Source organism: Triticum urartu, chromosome 3A (assembly GCF_056163025.1).
Source record: "Triticum urartu cultivar PI428250 chromosome 3A, HENAU_Tu73, whole genome shotgun sequence".
In the NCBI taxonomy this organism is placed as follows: domain Eukaryota; kingdom Viridiplantae; phylum Streptophyta; class Magnoliopsida; order Poales; family Poaceae; genus Triticum; species Triticum urartu.
The window spans coordinates 394858135-394876997 of record NC_141875.1 but is presented as its reverse complement, the minus strand read 5'-3'; positions in this window follow the sequence as shown (position 1 = coordinate 394876997).

Sequence of the window (18863 nt, the reverse complement as noted above, 5' to 3'; positions counted from 1 at the left end):
TATGTGTTTTGTTATATGCCATGCCATCTTTACAGAGGTGCTATCCATGTATTTTTGTGATATGTGTGGTGATTACCACAAGCTTGCAAAGTAGTGCATTCGTTAATGCTGATTTCAGGGACTTAGAATTTCTCTAAGTCCTTGATCTGTTTTTATCAATATGCCATATGTTCATGTTGTTTCGTAGTGATCTGTGCCTATTTTGAGGGTGATCAGTAAGGATGATTTGTTGATATTGTGGTGCTCTATCCATCCATGTCCTTTTTTGCAACTATGGAGCACCCTAGCTTAAGTCAATCGAGCTCTACTTTTGCTATTTCGTAATTCCTGGCAGATTGTCTACTTGTTAGCGATTTTGCCGAGGATGTTGTTGTTGATCCGTGCATGATACGTTGTTGTTCTTTCCATGTATAGCTTATATGATATGTATTCTTGATGGTTGTATGCTTAGTTTGTCATGCCTTGCTCTGTAGTGAGTGCATCGAGCTCGTGAACATGCCTACCCGTTAATAGATTTTGCATGCTCCAGTTTTTCTCTAAGTCTGAGATCTGATTATGTTTTTGCCATGTTCACATGCTTGCAATTGTATTTTCTGATCCCTTTTGGCTCAAGGTCACTAAGGGACTTTTGTTAAGATCTTTGAGTAGCTCCATGCCATGCCTTGCTTTGCCATGTTAAGTTCCTGTAGCATCTAGTTTTCATGCTCCAAACTGTGCTACCTGATCTAAAATTCTAGACTTGTGTTAATTTCACAGTCTGAAACCTGTTTACCATTTGCACTTTTGCCATGCTTGTTTGAACCTGTTAATGGATGAATTGGCCATAGCTCAGTTTTCATCTTTTGTCAAGCATTATGAGTGGATCCCTGCCACGTATTTTATTGCCATGTTTGAGTGCTGTAGCATAATTATCTTGATGCATTTAGTTGGCTACTTGCTATTTATCGCAGACCGGTGCCATATTTGTTTTGCTTGCCATTTCCAAACGGTGCATCCGATTCCGATGATCTTTATATCGATTTCAACCGAAATCACCTCACCTTTCCAGTGGCACCCTTGTATTTCCAAGTTGAGGCCAGGTTCAATCATTCCTTGTCAAATCTTGCATATGCATCACATATCGCATCCCGCATAGCATACCATGTTTGCATCATGTTGTTCGAGCATTTGCACGTGGTTGATTGTGTTCCTTTTGCTTGTTTGTCTTTTTTGGGTAGAGCCAGGAGACAAGTTCGCTAACGAGGAGTCCATTGAGTTTGCTTACAAGGATCAAGTCAACTCTGACAACTTTGCAGGCAAGATGATCATACCCTTGAAATCACTTCTATCTTTGCTTGCTAGATGCTCGCTCTTTTGCTATGCCTATGCTACGATGCCTAACACTTGCTTATCATGCCTCCCAAATTGCCATGTCAAACCTCTAACCCACCATGTCCTAGCAAACCGTTGATTGGCTATGTTACCGCTTTGCTCATCCCCTCTTATAGCGTTGCTAGTTGCAGGTGAAGATTGGAGACCGTTCTTTGTTGGAACATTGTTTTTTGTTGGGATATCATTATATTATCTTGTTATCTTAATGCATCTATATATACTTGGTAAAGGGTGGAAGACTCGGCCTTTTGCCTAGTGTTTTGTTCCACTCTTGCCGCCCTAGTTTCCGTCATATCGGTGTTATGTTCCCGGATTTTGCGTTCCTTATGCGGTTGGGTGATAATGGGAACCCCTTAACAGTTCGCCTTGAATAAAACTCCTCCAGCAATGCCCAACCTTGTTTTTACCATTTGCCACCTAGCCTCTTTTTCCCTTGTGTTTCCGGAGCCCAAGGGTCATCTTTATTTAACCCCCCCCCCCCCCCCCCGGGCCAGTGCTCCTCTGAGTGTTGGTCCAAACAGAGCCACTTGCAGCGCCACCTCGGGGAAACTTGAGGGTTGGTTTTAGTTGTACGTAGTGTTCATCTGAGTGTGCCCTGAGAACGAGATATGTCCAGCTCCTATCGGGATTTGTCGGCACATTCGGGCGGTGTTGCTGGACTTGTTTTATCTTTGTTGAGGTTGTCTTGTAGAACCGGGATGCCGAGTCTGATCGGAATGTCTCAGGAGAAGGTTTATCCTTTGTTGACCGTCAGAGCTTGTGATGGGCTAAGTTGGGACTCCCCTGCAGGGATTTGAACTTTCGAAAACCGTGCCCGCGGTTATGGGCAGATGGGAATTTGTTAATGTCCGGTTGTAGATAACTTGAACCTTAACTTAATTAAAATGAATCAACTGCATGTGTTACCGTGATGGTCTCTTCTCGGCGGAGTCCGGGAAGTGAACGCGGTGTTGGATTAATGATTGCCATAGGTTGTTCTATAGTTATTCGTTCCTGCTTTGCCTTCTCTTCTCGCTCTCTTTTGCGAACAGGTTAGCCACCATATATGCTAGTCGCTTGCTGCAGCTCCACATATTACCTTGCCTTACCTATAAGCTTAAATAGTCTTGATCGTGAGGGTGCGAGAATGCTGAGTCCCCGTGACTCATAGATTACTTCCAAACCAGATGCAGGGCCCGATGACTCCGTTCCAGATGATGCGCTTGAGCTCAAGTGGGAGTTCGACGAAGACTCACGCCGTTACTATGTGTCTTTCCCTGATGATCAGTAGTGGTGCCCAGTTGGGGCGATCGGGACCGTGTCGCATGTTGGGGTTGATCTTTTATTTTGGTACTCTAGACGGACCATGAGTGTATTGGATGATTGTAATGCTATTTATGTACTTTGTGGGACGTGGCGAGTGTAAGCCAACTATGTACCTTTCCCCTTATTATCTATTTACATGGGTTGTTGTGAAGATTACCTTACTTGCGACATTGCTTTCAATGCGGTTATGCCTCTAAGTCGTGTTTCGACACGTAGGAGATATAGCCGCATCGAGGGCGTTACAATGATGATATGAACAACATGACATGCACATTAACCAAAATAGATACAATGATTGTCGTTTCCCTTCATCTATGCTTGTTATGTTGACATGGTAATCCAGTAGTGTGGTGAAGCTCCCCGCATTATGAACAATGTCAAATTATGCTATTGATATTTTGAACTTACTCTTTATTTTCTAATTTGAAATTGGATGGAATTGACAGCATAGTTATCATCTTTGTTTATACACATGCAAAACATGTCATCTCTCTGCTTGTTTTAGGGTGATATGCCTGATGACATGCACAAGTCTGCTGAAGGTTGTGACACAAACCCAACATATATTGTAGCAAAGAAGGCAAAACATCTTGAAGATAGTGAGACAACCCCAAAGTCTTGTCTTGATGCAGTGTTCAAGTTACTTGAGACTAGTAGTCAGACAAGCACATAGAATTCGTTGTCTGAATCAGTTCGACTTCAGTCCCAAGTTGAGGCAGAGAGACATTCTGCAACTCAACTTCGACTTGAAATCCTATCTCTAAGAAAGATTGCGGAGAACACCAATGAGAACCTCATTGCTAAACAGCTACACCTGGAAGCTATGACCGACATGCTAGGCCAGTCTCACAGCCTTTCTTAGCAGCTTGCGCAGCAGTTCCTGCACAAGGCTAATCTTTCTGGAACTGTCTTGGAAGTGGTCTCGGTTTAGTATTATTTTGTTACGCTACAATGGTGCCCAGTTTTTGTAATTTGCTTCTTCGTTGTGCTTTATGATCACTGGTGGCGAACTTTGATGCCTAGTGGATGTAATATACCATAAATCCTTTATTGTATAGTGTAGGTTTATTCTAAGTTACTATGCCGTAATTTCTTTATTTTATAGAGTAGGTTTATTCTTAATTCCTACTAGTTACTGTCATCATTCACTATCTGAAAAAAAGTCTGATGTAGTCGACCGGGCCAAAACATTCGTCTCTAACAGTCCTGGTTTTTAGCGGGCCACAATTGGGCCAGCCTGCATCTTTCTTGGGCCTGAATGGCCATTGGGGCCTTCACACTTCACGCCAGGCCCACAACATACTTCGGCCTATATTTGGCCCAAATTTTAGGTGGGCCTTTTGTGGACCCAGCGCTTAGTTTGGCCCATGTAGCATTGGGCCATTAACAGGCTGAATAATCTCGTGGGTTGGTATGGCCCAGAAGAAACCATGGGATTTTAGCAGACCGAAATTCATGTTGGGCCTCAATTTTCACTAGTCGTCGATGGGACTTCAGCAGGCTGAAAGGTAGACCGGGCCTTTTTAGGCCCAGTTATATGACGGGTCGTTACCAGGCCGAAACATATTTCAGGCCTGAGTTGGCCCACTGATATCATGGGCCTTTAAGAGGCCGAAAGCTTAGTACATGAATCAATGGGCCGAATTATACGATAGGCCTTTAACAGGCCCAAAGTCACGTGGGGCTAAACTGTTGCCACCTTTATCATGGGCCGTTAGTGGGCCGGATGTATCCTCGGACCATATATGGCCCATGGGCAGCACGGGCCATTCCCAGGCCAAAATACACACCGGGCTGAAATGGGCCCATGTCTACATCGCGCATCTAACAGGCCGAAAGTCACTGGGCCATAATTGGGCCCAAATATTCGGTGAACAATTAACGGACCAGATATGGATTCGGGCCGTAAATGGGCCTTATTAAATAGGTCGTTATTGGGCTGGCCCACTAGTATCTGAGTAAGTACTATGGGCCTTTAACTGGGCCGTCCTTTTTAACCTATATGGGCCTTTGTTGGGCCGTGCCACGTGTCGACGTATCATAGGCGCCTCCTGTCCAATGAATGGATGACATCTGTCCCAACGGTGAGCCAACACGTGTTTCGTCCGGCCAATGACAATTTTACACGTGGAAAATCCTCATTGGTCTAGGCTGTTAACGGGTTATCGGATCCAAAACCGGACCCGATAGCGTAACGGTGACCCGTTACGGTGGATGCCACGTGTGAGTCACCCTTGACGAAAGAACTTCTATGACGCATAATTTATCGTCATGGAAGTTGACACTTCCGTGATGACAATTTTGGTAATGTCATGGAACACTTGTACGACAGCACAGGTATGACTATCTTGATTCTGTCATAAAATTGCCATGGATGTACATGCATGATAGAAAACGTGACCTACTGTGACAAACACGTATCATCACGGAAGTGTATTTTTTGTAGTGAAAGTTAGCCAAAATAGTAACATTAGCAACAACAACAGGCACATCTCACAGATACCGATAGGTATGGAAGTTGACTTATCAGCCATTTGCAAAGATATTTCATTAGGTGTGATATTATTCAAATCAAGACTTTTATATAAAGAGAAAGACATAACACTAATACCAACTCCTAAATCACACAAAGCAGTTTTCATATAATTCTTTTTGATGGAGAAGGTATAGTTGGTATTCCTAGATCTCCACGTTTTTTAGGTACTCCATCTTTAAAAGTATAATTAGTAAGCATAGTGGAGATTTCAGCTTCCCGTATTTTTCTCTTATTTGTGATGATGTCTTTCATATAATTTGCATAAGGAGGCATTTTCAAGATATCAGTCAAGCGAGTATGCAAAAAGACTGGCCTCAGCATTTCAGCAAAGCGTTCAAATTCTTCATCATCATTCTTTTTAGTTGACTTAGGTGGAAAAGGCATAGGTTTTTTAACCCACAGACCGTGTTTTCTAGCCACAAAGTCTCTTTTATCATACCTTTTATACTTAGGTTGTGGGTTATCAAGATCAACAGGTGGTTCTATCTCAACATCATTGGCTGGTTCTTTATTATTTCGTTGAGAGTCTTCATGAACATCAGTGTTATCCTTTTCATTATCACTAGGTGAGTGTTCATTACCAGACTGAGTTTCAGTATCAGAAATAGAAGTTTCATTATCAGTATCAGGAGGTTTCTCTATTTCAGGTTCACTACGAGCATGCAAAGTCATATCGTTTTCTTTTTGTTTTTCTTTCTAGAAGAACTAGGTGCACTAGTGTTAGCTCTTTGTGAATCTTGTTCAATTCTTTTTGGGTGTCCCTCAGGATAAAGTGGTTCCTGACTCATTTTACATCCTCTAGTTGCAACTCTAAAAACAAAGTCATGCATATTGGTGTTCTTCAACCCCGCTTTTGGTGAGCTTACTAGCATTGGTGTTCTAAGAACCTTGGTGGGCAGGTTATACTTATCCGCGAATCCCCGTGAGATGTATGAATGCGATGCACCAGTATCAAAAAGAACGATTGCAGTAAATGACTTAACCAAAAACTTACCTATTACTGTATCTGGCTGTTCTTCAACCCCCTCCACGTTTACGTGGTTCACCTGTCCCCTGTTGAAAGGGTTCGGCTTCTTCCCAGAGCTTCCATTGCCATTTCCATTCTGGGATTCAGGACATTCATTGGCATAATGTCCGGTCTTCTGACACTTAAAGCAGGTGACTTGGCTCAGGTCTCTCTTGGCTGGGGTTGATGGGTTGGTACGGTTCTGGCCGTTGCTTCCTCCATTCCCATTACCATTCTTGGGGCCATTATGATTATGTGAACTTCCTCCTCCATGGGTATGCTGAAAGTGTCCTCCTGGTTTAGGGGTAAAACATGGCTTCTGCTGAGCTCCTGAATTGTACTTCCCTTGTCCATACTTCCTCTTACGGTTCTCAATCTGTTGTTGCTTCCCTTCAATCATAAGAGCACGATCTACCAACTCCTGGTAGTTGTTGAAGCTTGCTACCATCAACTGCATGCTCAACTCATCATTCAGTCCTTCCAAAAACTTCTCCTGCTTAGCTACATCCGTAGCAACGTCATCTGGGGCATAACGTGCTAGCTTACTAAAGTCATCCACATACTGGCCAACTGTCCGTCCTCCTTGGCGCAAGTTGCGAAACTCATGCTTCTTCATCGCCATAGCTCCTGCTGAAACATGGGCAGTATGGAAAGCCTGCTGAAACTGGTACCATGTGACAGTGTCGATAGGGTAAGTGGCTGTGAAATTTTCCCACCATGATGCTGCAGGTCCATCCAACTGATGTGCGGCAAACTTCACCTTTTCTGCATCTGTGCATCCTGCCGTGGTCAACTCCCTTGTTGTCTTGCGGAGCCAATCGTCTGCTACTATAGGCTCGGTGCTACTGGAGAACACCGGCGGATTCAGCCTAAGAAAACGGGTTAAGTGATTAACAAGTGGTGGTGGTGGTGGTGGGTTGTTATTGTTGTTCCCCTGATTCTGATTCTGGACTAGCAACTGCATCAACGTATTCTGCTTCTGGATCAACTGAGTGAGCTCCGGTGGGAAGGTAAATCCGGGGTCATGTCTCGGAGGCATCTGATGGGTTTAGAAAAGATGAGATTTAAGAATAGAGAGAGGTCTAGAGAGAAAACACTACCCATATGCACATGAGGCAAATGCACACAAAATCACTTCATTCAATCAAATAAGGGCATACAATTGGTCTAACTATCGCAAAAGTGCCCGGACTACTATATTTACATGGTGGAGTACTACTACTGATGGGGTGTTCTACTAGAAATATTCTTCGGTTGCAGACTCAATGATATCTGCTCCAGCTTCATCAACATAGTCATCATCGCTATCATCTGGGTCCGAGTCGGTGTCGTCGATGATGATGTAGTCTTCCGGGCGAATCTCCTTGGGTTCTTCGTCTTCTTCTACTGGTGTAGGGTCTCCCATGAATATTCCAATCTTCTTGATCAGATCGTCATTCTTCTCCACTAATACTTCGATTTCCTCCATGTAATCTTCACGTGTGGCCTTGAGTTCTTCCTCTAGTTCCGTGATTCTTGTCCTTGCCTTCTTCAGATCTATCATGTCTGCACACATCTGGTTCTCCTGACGTCGAATGTGCTGGTTTAACTCCTGGATGAAAGCTGCGATTGATCTATCCTTCTTGGTGCTGATCATCTCCTAGTGCTCATCTCGACGCCCACAAATCTGGTAGATAGTATCCTTGAGATCATTGCGGTAAACTTCTCCAATACGTCCCATGGCGATGTGAGCTGCCATGCTCTTTCCTAGGCTCCAGGTTGGTGCATTAAAGGAAAACTCTATGGGCTCAGTGACTGGCATGAACGTCCTTCCTGGAACTTGAACTTGAATCATCCAGCGCTCCTGGTAAAGTGGCGTTGTAGGTTCCGGTGAAGCTTGGTACTCCGATGTTCAGGTATCTAGTGACTTCCTTCAAGTGATGTCCAAAGGGTGTATCTTCATTCGGTTGCATGAACTTGTTCCTTGCATACGCCATCCTAAAAGAGTAGAAAAGATGAGGAGTCAGAATGAGAAGAGTGAGTAGTGATCTAGGGCTTTAGCTTAGTGGTCGTGTCCTAGAGTCAGCGTGTGCTCTGATACCATCTTGTAGCGACCAGACCTCAAACGGTCCGATCTCTGTGCTTCAGTGTCATCCCTGGATCAGTAATGCTGACACGCATAGTACTTGAAGGATTTATAACAGAGTAGCAATCACACACTTAGTACATCGAATGTCTCAAAAGAGAACTTATTACAATAAATATGGCTTAAGGCCATCTAATAACGATAACAGCGGAAGGCTTGGAAGATAAGTGAGTTCATCAAGTCCAACGGCATCACTGGGTATAGAACCACGACCTAAAAGCACCTTACTCATCGTCTGAAAAGTCTGCAACATGAACGTTGCAGCCCGAAACGGGTCAGCACATGGAATATGCTGGCAAAGTAACACCTAGAGAGTAATGAAAGAATAAGGCTATACTACATGCATATTTGGCTGGTGGAAAGCTCTATGGTTACAGTTTTGCGTAAAGCCAATTTTTCCCTACTGCAAAGGAATAATTTTTATTTAACTATCATGGTAGTTGTTAAACATTGAGAGTGTAGACACCCTCTCAATCCCAATTAAGCATCATATATATATATATACCCCAACAATATTAATTAGAGTAACATGATGAGATTCACATGATAATCCAAGTACTAGATACTCAAGATGTCCATAACCGGGGACACGGCTAACCATGATTAGTTTATACACTCTGCAGAGGTTTGCGCACTTTTCCCCACAAGACTCGATCTCCTCCGTTGGGATTCTCGCACTACATGGTGTTTGAGAAACGGATGACCGAGACATAGTCTTTCAGAAGCACTAGCACCTTACGATCGGGTAGACCGTTACACCTACTTTCCCCTACATCTGCTAGTCTACCACTGTAAGAGTTCGCACGACTTAATCAACTATGCTAGAGCCCATAGTAGCTTGTGGCTGCACACGGAAGTTTCTAGCATGAATAATCTCATGATCCCTTTTAGCCTGGGTGGCGGTCCATAAATAAAAACAGGCAATCGCTGGAATACCCAGGTGCCTCAATCCACCCAGATGTGTGTTTAAGTTGCCACCTTAAATAAACAATTAATTTAACAATCTCACATCTGTCATGAATACACTCACCCAATCCACGTCTACAAGCATAGAATGGCAATATAAGCAATGTAGCAGTAACTCCCAAGGGTTTGATAATAAAACAGGTAATAGGTACTACCTCATCTACTTCCCAACCCACAATTTAATTAGATCCTAATCATGCAATGTTTGAGGATTGATCTAATGCAATAAAAACTGGATAGTAGGAGGTATGATCAAAGTGTTACTTGCCTTGCTGATGATCCGTGAAACCTAGCGATTCGAAGTAGCAAGCGGCGCACTCCGTGTACTCTATCACAGACAAACAAGCATACAATAAGTACTCATCTAATGCAAGGGTAAAATTCAAATAAGAGATAACCAGAAAGTTCAACTTAAGAACTCCGGTTTGGAAAAAGAATCAAATCAAACGAAGCAACGAAAGTCAAACGGCGAAAGACACAAGCTTCGTTTACTAATCTGGATCTAAGTCAAATTTTATAGAGGCAAAAACTTGTTTGAGTTGTTTAAACGGAAAGAGGGTTTCGAGACGAAACTCCAGGCGCTTGAATGGCCTGATTCCGATAAACGAGCGAAAAGTTATACTAGAACGAAAATCGGATCTGGAATCGCGATCATAAATAATCGCTGGAAATCCGAGAAAAAGAAAAACGACGAACAGATTAACGAATGAACGTTCGTTATCTGGAACTAAACGATGAACGCGTCCGTTAAAACGAACGAACGAGCGAACGCTCGCTAAATAAACTAAACCGAAAAAACCGATCTATCTAAAAAACAGATCTAAAAAACCGATCGAAAACCGGCGAAAACCGAACGGTTTTCTAGGAAAAACCGGTGGCGGCGGCGGCGGGGGGGCTCCGGCGGTGGCCAGGCGGGGCGTGGGGCGGCGCAGGGTGGTGGTGCGGTGCGGCGTGCGGCGTCGGGCGGCGGGGCGGTGGCGCGCGGCAGCGGCGGTGGCCTAGGGTTAGGGTTTCGGTGCAGGGCGGCGGCTTGGGTTAACAGGCTCGGGGTCGGCGCTATATAAAGGCCCGGTCGGAAGAGTTCGGGCCGAAACCGGCTCTAAGTCGGTTGCGTTTTTAAAAAAAATTTACGCGCAGGAAAACAAATAAAGAAAATACTAAACGGAATCCAAAAATCCCGAAATAAATTTTCCCCGGCTTCTAAAATCAAGCCGAACAGGATGAACATTTATTTGGGGCCTAAATGCAACTTTGAAAAACACACATTTTTCCTAAATTCAAATAAAATAGCAAATAACTCCAAAATAAAATCTTATTTGATTTTATTATTAAATCCTCAATATTTCTTTATTTTGGGAAAGTCATTTTATTCCCTCTCTCATATTTTTGTAATAGAAATAATTGAAGATAAAATAAATAAAATCAAATGATCCTGTTTTCAAAATTTGAGAAAACTCAAATATGAAAATCATGAAATCCCCAACTCTCTCCGAGGGTCCTTGAGTTGCGTAGAATTTCTAGGATCAAGCCAGAAGCAAATAAAAATATGATATGCAAGATGATCTAATGTATAACACTCCAAATTGAAAATTTGGGATGTTACATCCCGGAGAACCAACTATACCATGCTCCATTAAAAGAAACTATGTTAAAACTGCCTTATGTGATCTTGGAGCTGGTGTTAGTGTTATGCCTTTCTATTTTTATCGTAGACTTGAATTGAATAAGTTGACACCTACTGAAATCTCTCTGCAAATGGCTGATAAATAAATTGCTATACCCATCGGTATTTGTGAGGATGTGACTGTTGTGGTTGCAAACATTACTATCTTAACGGACTTTTTATTCTTGATATTCCCGAGGACGACAGTATGTCGATCATCCTTGGCAGACCCTTTTTGAATACTGCAGAGGCTGTTAATTGATTGCAACAAAGGTAATGCCATCTTTCATGTTAATGGTAATGAGCATACAATACACTTTCCGAAGAAACAAGCTGATAACCCACAAGTATAGGGGATCACAACAGTTTTCGAGGGTAGAGTATTCAACCCAAATTTATAGATTCGACACAAGGGGAGCCAAAGAATATTTGAAGGTATTAGCAGATGAGTTGTCAATTCAACCACACCTGGAGGTTAATTATCTGCAGCAAAGTGATCAGTAGCAAAGTAGTTTGATAGTTTTGATAGTAGTGACAACAACAACAGTAACAGTAATAGTGATAGCAATAATTTTGTAACAAGTGTAATAGTGATGATAGCAGGAGTAACTTAGCAGAAACAATATGGAAAAGTTCGTAGGCATTAGATAGGTGATTTGTTGGATGATATTCATCATGAGATAGTTATAACCTAGGGCAATATGGCACTAGCTACAGTTCATCGATATAATGTAGGCATGTATTCCGTAAATAGTCATACGTGCTTTATTAAAAGAACTTGCATGACATCTTTTGTCCTACCCTCCCGTGGCAGCGGGGTCCATATTGGATACTAAGGGATATTAAGGCCTCCTTTTAACAGAGAACCGGAACAAAGCATCAACACATAGTGAATACATGAACTCCTCAAACTACGGTCATCATCAGGAGTGGGCCCGGTTGTTGTCACTCCCGGGTTGCCGGATCATAACATGTAGTAAGTGACTATAACTTGCAAGATCAGATCTAAAACATGGATATAATGATGAATTCATAAACGGTTCAGATCTGAAATCATGGCACCCGGGCCCAAAGTGACAAGCATTAAGCATGGCAAAGTAATAGCAACATCAATCTAAGAACATAGTGGATACTAGGGATCAAGCCCTAACAAAACTAACCTGATTACATGATGAATCTCATCCAGCTCCTCACCGACCAGCGAGCCTACGAAGGAATTACTCACTCCCGGTGGGGGGCAACATGGAATTGGCGACGGAGAAGGGTTGGTGATGACGAAGAACGAAGACCCCCCCTCTCCGGAGCCCCTAACGGACTCCAGGTCTGCTCTTCCAAGGAAGAACAGGGCCTGGCGGCGGCTCCGTCTGGTGGATCACGATAATTCTGTCTCCCTGATTTTTTTTCTAGAATAATGTGAATTTATAGTATTAGGGGGGTTGTCAGCGAGGCCACCAGGTGGGTATAACCCACCTGGGCGCGCCAGGAGAGGGGGTGTGCCCTGGTGGGTTATGCCCACCTAGGGGCCCTTCTCCGGTGGGTCTTGGCTCCATAACTTCTTATTATTGGTATAAAAAATCCTCGCAAAGTTTCGTTCCATTCCGAGAACTTTTATTTCTGCACAAAAACAATACCATGGTAGTTCTGCTGAAAACAGCGTCAGTCCGGGGTTAGTTTCATTCAAATCATGCAAATTAGAGTCCAACACAAGAGGAAAAGCGTGATAAAAAGTAGATACGTTGGAGACGTATCAACTCCCCCAAGCTTCTTTGCTTGTCCTCAAGCAATTCATTTGATAAACTGAAAGTGAGAAAGAAAATCTTTTACGAACTCTTTTGCTCTTGTTTTCATAAATAAGCTTAAACAATACCTAGGTTTTCAGCCAGCATTATAACTAACTATGTCGATAATAACTCTTAAAGATTATAATGACTCATATTAATGACATAATCAGCTAGCGAGCAATAATAAGATATCTCAAATGGCAACACATTGTCAAAACAACCATGATATAATATGACAATAATGGTATCTCGCTAGCCCTTTCTAAGACTGCAAAACATAAATGCAGAGCACCTCCAAAGTTCAAGCAGTGACTAAACATTGTAATTGATGATAGAAAGGATCCATCCATGATGCACCCAACATTAGCTACACACAATGCAAAAATCATGACAGATGTGCTCTACTTAGTTTCCGGTGCTTGTTTTTTAGAAGGTGATGACATAACATAAAAGTAAATAGAAAGTCCCTTCGCAGAGGTAAGCAGTGATTTGTAGAGGTGTCAGAGCTCAATTTTTAAAATAGAGATAGATGATATTTTGAGACATGCACCCTTATTATTCACTTCACAACCATCAGTTATCAACATCTTCCATGCTAAGCATGCTAGTGGCGGTTCCCAAGCGGTAAAAGTAAAGGTTTTGACTCCATTGGGAGTTTTCGTTTGATTATTTAAGAGATCAACTCTTTTTGTATTTTGTAGTTTGGGACTGGGCATCCCTATTACCGCCCATTTTCTCATGCGATGGCGAGTGAATAAACACTCGACCTGAGACTAACCTGCTTAGCACGGAAGTTATTGACCACCTCCTGTCGTTCCATGAGCGATCCAGGCACACAAAACGGACAATTTTTAGAAGTTTTTAGAGGTGGCACATGCAAATTTACTTAGGACGGCAGGGTAATACCGTATATAGGTAGGTATGGTGGACTCATCTGGAATAACTTTGGGTTCAAGGTTTTTGATGTACAAGTAGAATCCCCACTTAGTACAGGCGAAGGCTAGCAATTAAGATTGAGAAGCGGCCAGCTAGAGAGCAACAACGATCATAACCATGCATTATGCGTAAGTAACATTGGACACTAGCATGAGTAGGATATGAACACCATGAACATAAAAAATATAGAGGCTATGTTGGTTTTGATTCAACTACATGCATGCACATGTACCAAGTCAAGCCACTCGAACATTCAGAGGAGGATACCATATCATCATACTACATCACAATCATTTTAACGATATGTCGATATCCAAGATAAATCATTATTAACTCCCAGCTACTTATGCATGGCATGAGAAACTATAATCTTTAATTGTCATTGCAAACATGTTTCATCATTATGGGCTGAATCATGGGCACTAGGTTAAACATATTTACGTAGACATGACAGATCGAGTTCATACCAGTTTCTCTTTGCCACGGCGAGTTCATCGAATGTCGTCATTATTGCCTTTCACTTGCACGACCGAATGATATGAAAATAATAATAGTGCAAGAGTGCCATGGACTAAGCTGGAATCTGCAAACATTTTATTCAATAGGAGAAGACAAGGTAAAATGGGCTCTTTATTACTTCAACAATTATTCATATGAGAGCCACTCAACATTTTCATCGTGGTCTTCTCCTTGGTACAACTCGAATAAAATAAAAGAATTTCAAAGAAACACACTGAAATATTTTTAGAGTTTTTCGTTTTCTTTAGCAGGGAAGTAAAAGGGAAAAAACAAAAACGAGAAAAACTATTTACACGGGAAAGCTCCCAACAAGCAAAAGAAGAACAAGGAAATCTTTTTGGGGTTTCTTTTTAGTACTACTACTAAGCATGCATAGAAAGTAAATTAGCTACAACTAATTTTTTTGGTTTTTTCTAAAGTTAAACAAACACACAAGAAGAAAGCAAGAAAATAAATCTAAGCATGGATGATACAATGAAAAAGTGTGAACACCGACAAATAGAATGATATGTCAGCATGAATATAATGTCGTGAGAGACACGTACTGCTCCAAGCTTAGGCTTTTGGCCTAACTTGGTAATGAATCAGTAGCCTGGAGGGTAGTAATCGGGGTACTAAGGAGCGGCATCCACTGATCCCACTGTGGAGGTGCCTGTGCAGCCTTAGCAGCAGCCTGAGAATTCCAGTAGGCGAGGATGTCTGCAGGCATAATCCGGTATCCGCCCCTGGCAACAGAATCAAACAGAGCAGGTGCAGGCAAGGGGATAAGATCACGAGTGTCAACGCTATAGACCAAGTCATAAGGAATGGCAATATCAGGATGATCATGTGCAAGAAAGTGATGGTGATCCATGGCTGCACGGTCTAGGTAAACTGTGGTAAGAGGGAAATCATGAGGGTGTATCTCAACCTCAAAGTGAGCCACCAAACGAGTAGCAAAAATCCCACCATGTATTTTCCGTTGAGATTTATTAATGTGGAGGCGACGAGCCACAATAGCTCCCAAGCTATAAGTGTTGTCGCCCTCTATTGCACGATGTAAAACAGCAAGGCCGGGTGAACTAAGTGCACCCACCTTCTCCCTAGCAAGCAAGCATTTGGTAATAAAAAGTGCAAAGTAATGAACAACAGGAAAATGTAAGCCACCGACAGTGATGGCCGACACTCTTGTCTCATCAGCCACTGTCAAAGTGCGACAAAAATCCTCAAACTCGGCCGGCCTTGGCTTAGCCAAGCTCCCATCAGACGGGATCATGCATATGTCACAAAATTCAGTAAGCGACATCTGGTGGTTTTCAGCATATAAATCAAAGCTCACTTCACGAGGATTATTTCTAGGCGAGAAAGTAAAGCTTTGAACAAAGATGTTTGTGAGGATTTGGTGCTGGTCACACTCATCTGCGATGAAGTCGGTGAGACCGGCATTGGCAATGAATTGCATGAACTCCTCATGAATTCTAGCTTCTTGCAGGAACGGGATGTGCGTCCATTCACACGGCCATACCTCCGCCAACCTCCGAGGGTGGAGATCATTGCCAGAAGACTCCCCAATAACACCCTAGGAGTTCTTCTTTGAGCCAAACTTCCTGAAGATATTCATGTCCGTGTACAATTTTTCCTATGAACAAAAATCTGAATTTTTAGTTCACAATTTTTTTCCAACAAAACTTCACAAAATTGATAGAAACTACTCATAGGGATACATAGAAGCCATAGCAAGCATTCAAACTACTTAGAACACTAAGAATTGAACATGCAAGCACATCTACAGTAGTACCAACAGTAGTTATTTATTCAAAGTATAAACCATTATAACAAAAACTAATTGGACAAATGGTGGAGTCACATACCAAGCAACAATCCCCCGAAACAGTTTCGGAAATGGAGCTTCGAGCAAAGAGATCGGAAATGGCAGCAAAATGAGCAATAACACGGGAGAGAGAGCAATGGGGATTTTTTTTCTGGAGGTAAGTGATGATGTGGTATGAAAAGGTAAGTGAGGGGGCCCACGTGGGGACCACAACCCACCAGGTGCGCCTGGGGGTGCTGGCGCGCCCAGGTGGGTTGTGCCCACCTCGTGCACCTCCCTCTAATGTTATTTGCACTAAAAATTCTCAAATATTCAGAAAAAATCGTATTAAATTTTTAGGGTATTCCGAGAACTTTTATTTTAGGGGCATTTTTATTGCATGGGAAATTCATAAAACAAACAAAACATGGCATTTTATTTATTTAACTAACAAAAACAGAGAATAAAAAGTAGGGACAAAAAGTAGTGCTTACTAAATTCATCAACTTCATACCGTTCAAAAATGATCCATTAATAAGGTTGATCAAGTCCTATTAACAACGACTTTCGATTAGCATGAAACCGAAGAACTTTCGTAAATCACTAAGTTACCTCAATGGGGATATGCATTTACCCAACAATAAGCATTTCATATTTATTTTTGACAGTAGGTAGAGGTATTTGAAAACTTGCAATAGTGATTGTCGGAGATTTTTCAATAACATTAATACCATTCACTTGGAATTGTTTCTTCAGAAAGTGCACTATATGCTCATTGCTATTAATATGAAAAGTGATCTTGCTTTTATTGCAATCAATAACAGCCCCTACAGTATTCAAGAAGGGTCTACCAAGGATAATCGACATATTGTCGTCCTCGGGCATCTCAAGTATAACAAAGTCAGTCAAAATAGTAACACTAGAACCAACAACGGGCACATCCTCACAGATACCGATGGGTATGGCAGTTGATTTGTCACCCATTTGCAAAGATATTTCAGTAGGTGTGAGTTTATTCAAGTGAAGTCTTTTATATAAACAGAAAGGCATAACACTAACACCAGCTCCTAAATCACACAAAGCAGTTTTCACATAATTCTTTTTGATAGAGCAAGGTATAGTTGGTATTCCCGGATCTCCAAGTTTTTTAGGTACTCCATCTTTAAAAGCATAATTAGCAAGCATAGTGGAGATTTCAGCTTCCGGTATTTTTCTCTTATTTTTGATGATGTCTTTCATATACTTTGCATAAGGAGACATTTTCAAGATATCAGTCAAGTGAGGACGCAAAAAGACTGGCCTCAGCATTTTAGCAAAGCGTTCAAATTTTTCATCATCATTCTTTTTAGTTTACTTGGGTGGAAAAGGCATAGGTTTTTGAACCCACGGTTCTCTTTCTTTACCGTGTTTTCTAGCAACAAAGTCTCCTTTGTCATATCAACATCATTGTCTGGATCTTTTTCATTGTTTGGTTGAGAGTCTTCATGAACCTCATCATTATCTTTTTCATTAGCATTAGGTGAGTGTTCATTACCAGATTGAGTTTCTGCATCAGAGATAGAAGTTTCATTTTCATTATCAGGAGGTTTCTCTATTTCAGGTTCACTAGAAGTGTGCAAAGTCCTATCATTTTTGTTTTTCTTTTTCTTTCTGGAAGAACTAGGTGCACTAGTGTTGGCTCTTTGTGAGTCTTGTTCAATTCTTTTTGGATGTCCCTCAGGATAAAGTGGTACCTAAGTCATTTTACCTCCTCTAGTTGCAACTCTAACAACAAAGTCATGCATATTATGATTCATTTCATCAAGCAATTCTCTTTGAGATTTAGCAACTTGTTCTAACTGAGTTTGAACCATAGAACATGCTTTCCAACACCTTTAACATCATTTGATATTCTAAATAACAAGTCATTCAAGCAAGCAATCATATCAGAATTGTATTTCAATTGTTTCATAACATTTGCATTGAAATGATCTTGTTTTCTAATATAATTTTCAAACTCATAAAGGCATTGGCTAGGATGCATATTGTGAGGATTGTCATTATCGTTGAACTTCATTAGAGAATTTACCTCTACCACCTTAGGCTGTGGTGGTGTATTAAGCCCATGTATTTCTTCAATAGGAGGTAAATTTTTAACATCCTCGGCTTTAATACCTTTTTCCTTCATAGATTTCTTTGCCTCTTGCATATCTTCGGGACTGATATATAATATACCCCTCTTCTTCAGAGTGGGTTTAGCCGGTGGTTCAGGAAGAGTCCAATCATCATAGTGTTTCAATATGTTATTCAATAATTCTTCAGCTTGCCCAACAGTTCGTTCCTTGAAAACACAACCAGCACAACTATCTAGGAAGTCCCTAGAAGCATCGGTTAGTCCATTATAGAAGATATCAAGTACTTCATTTTTCTTAAGAGGATGATCAGGCAAAGCATTAAGTAATTGGCAAAGCCTCCCCCAAGCTTGTGGGAGACTCTATTCTTTAATTTGTACAAAGTTAAATATTTCCTGTAAGGCAGCTTGTTTCTTATGAGTAGGAAAATATTTTTCAGAGAAGTAATAAATCATATCCTGAGAACTAGGCACACATCCAGGAGCAAGAGTATTGTACCCAGATTTAGCATCACCCTTTAATAAGAAAGGAAATAATTTGAGAATAAAGTAATAGCGAGTTTTCTCATCATGAGTAAAAAGGGTGGCTATGTCATTCAACTTAGTAAGATGTGCCACAACAGTTTCGGTTTCATAACCATGGAAAGGATCAGATTCAAGCAAAGTAATTAACTCTGGGTCGACAGAGAATTCATAATCCTTATCATCAATAAAGATAGGTGAAGTAGCAAATTTAGGATCATAATGCATTCTAGC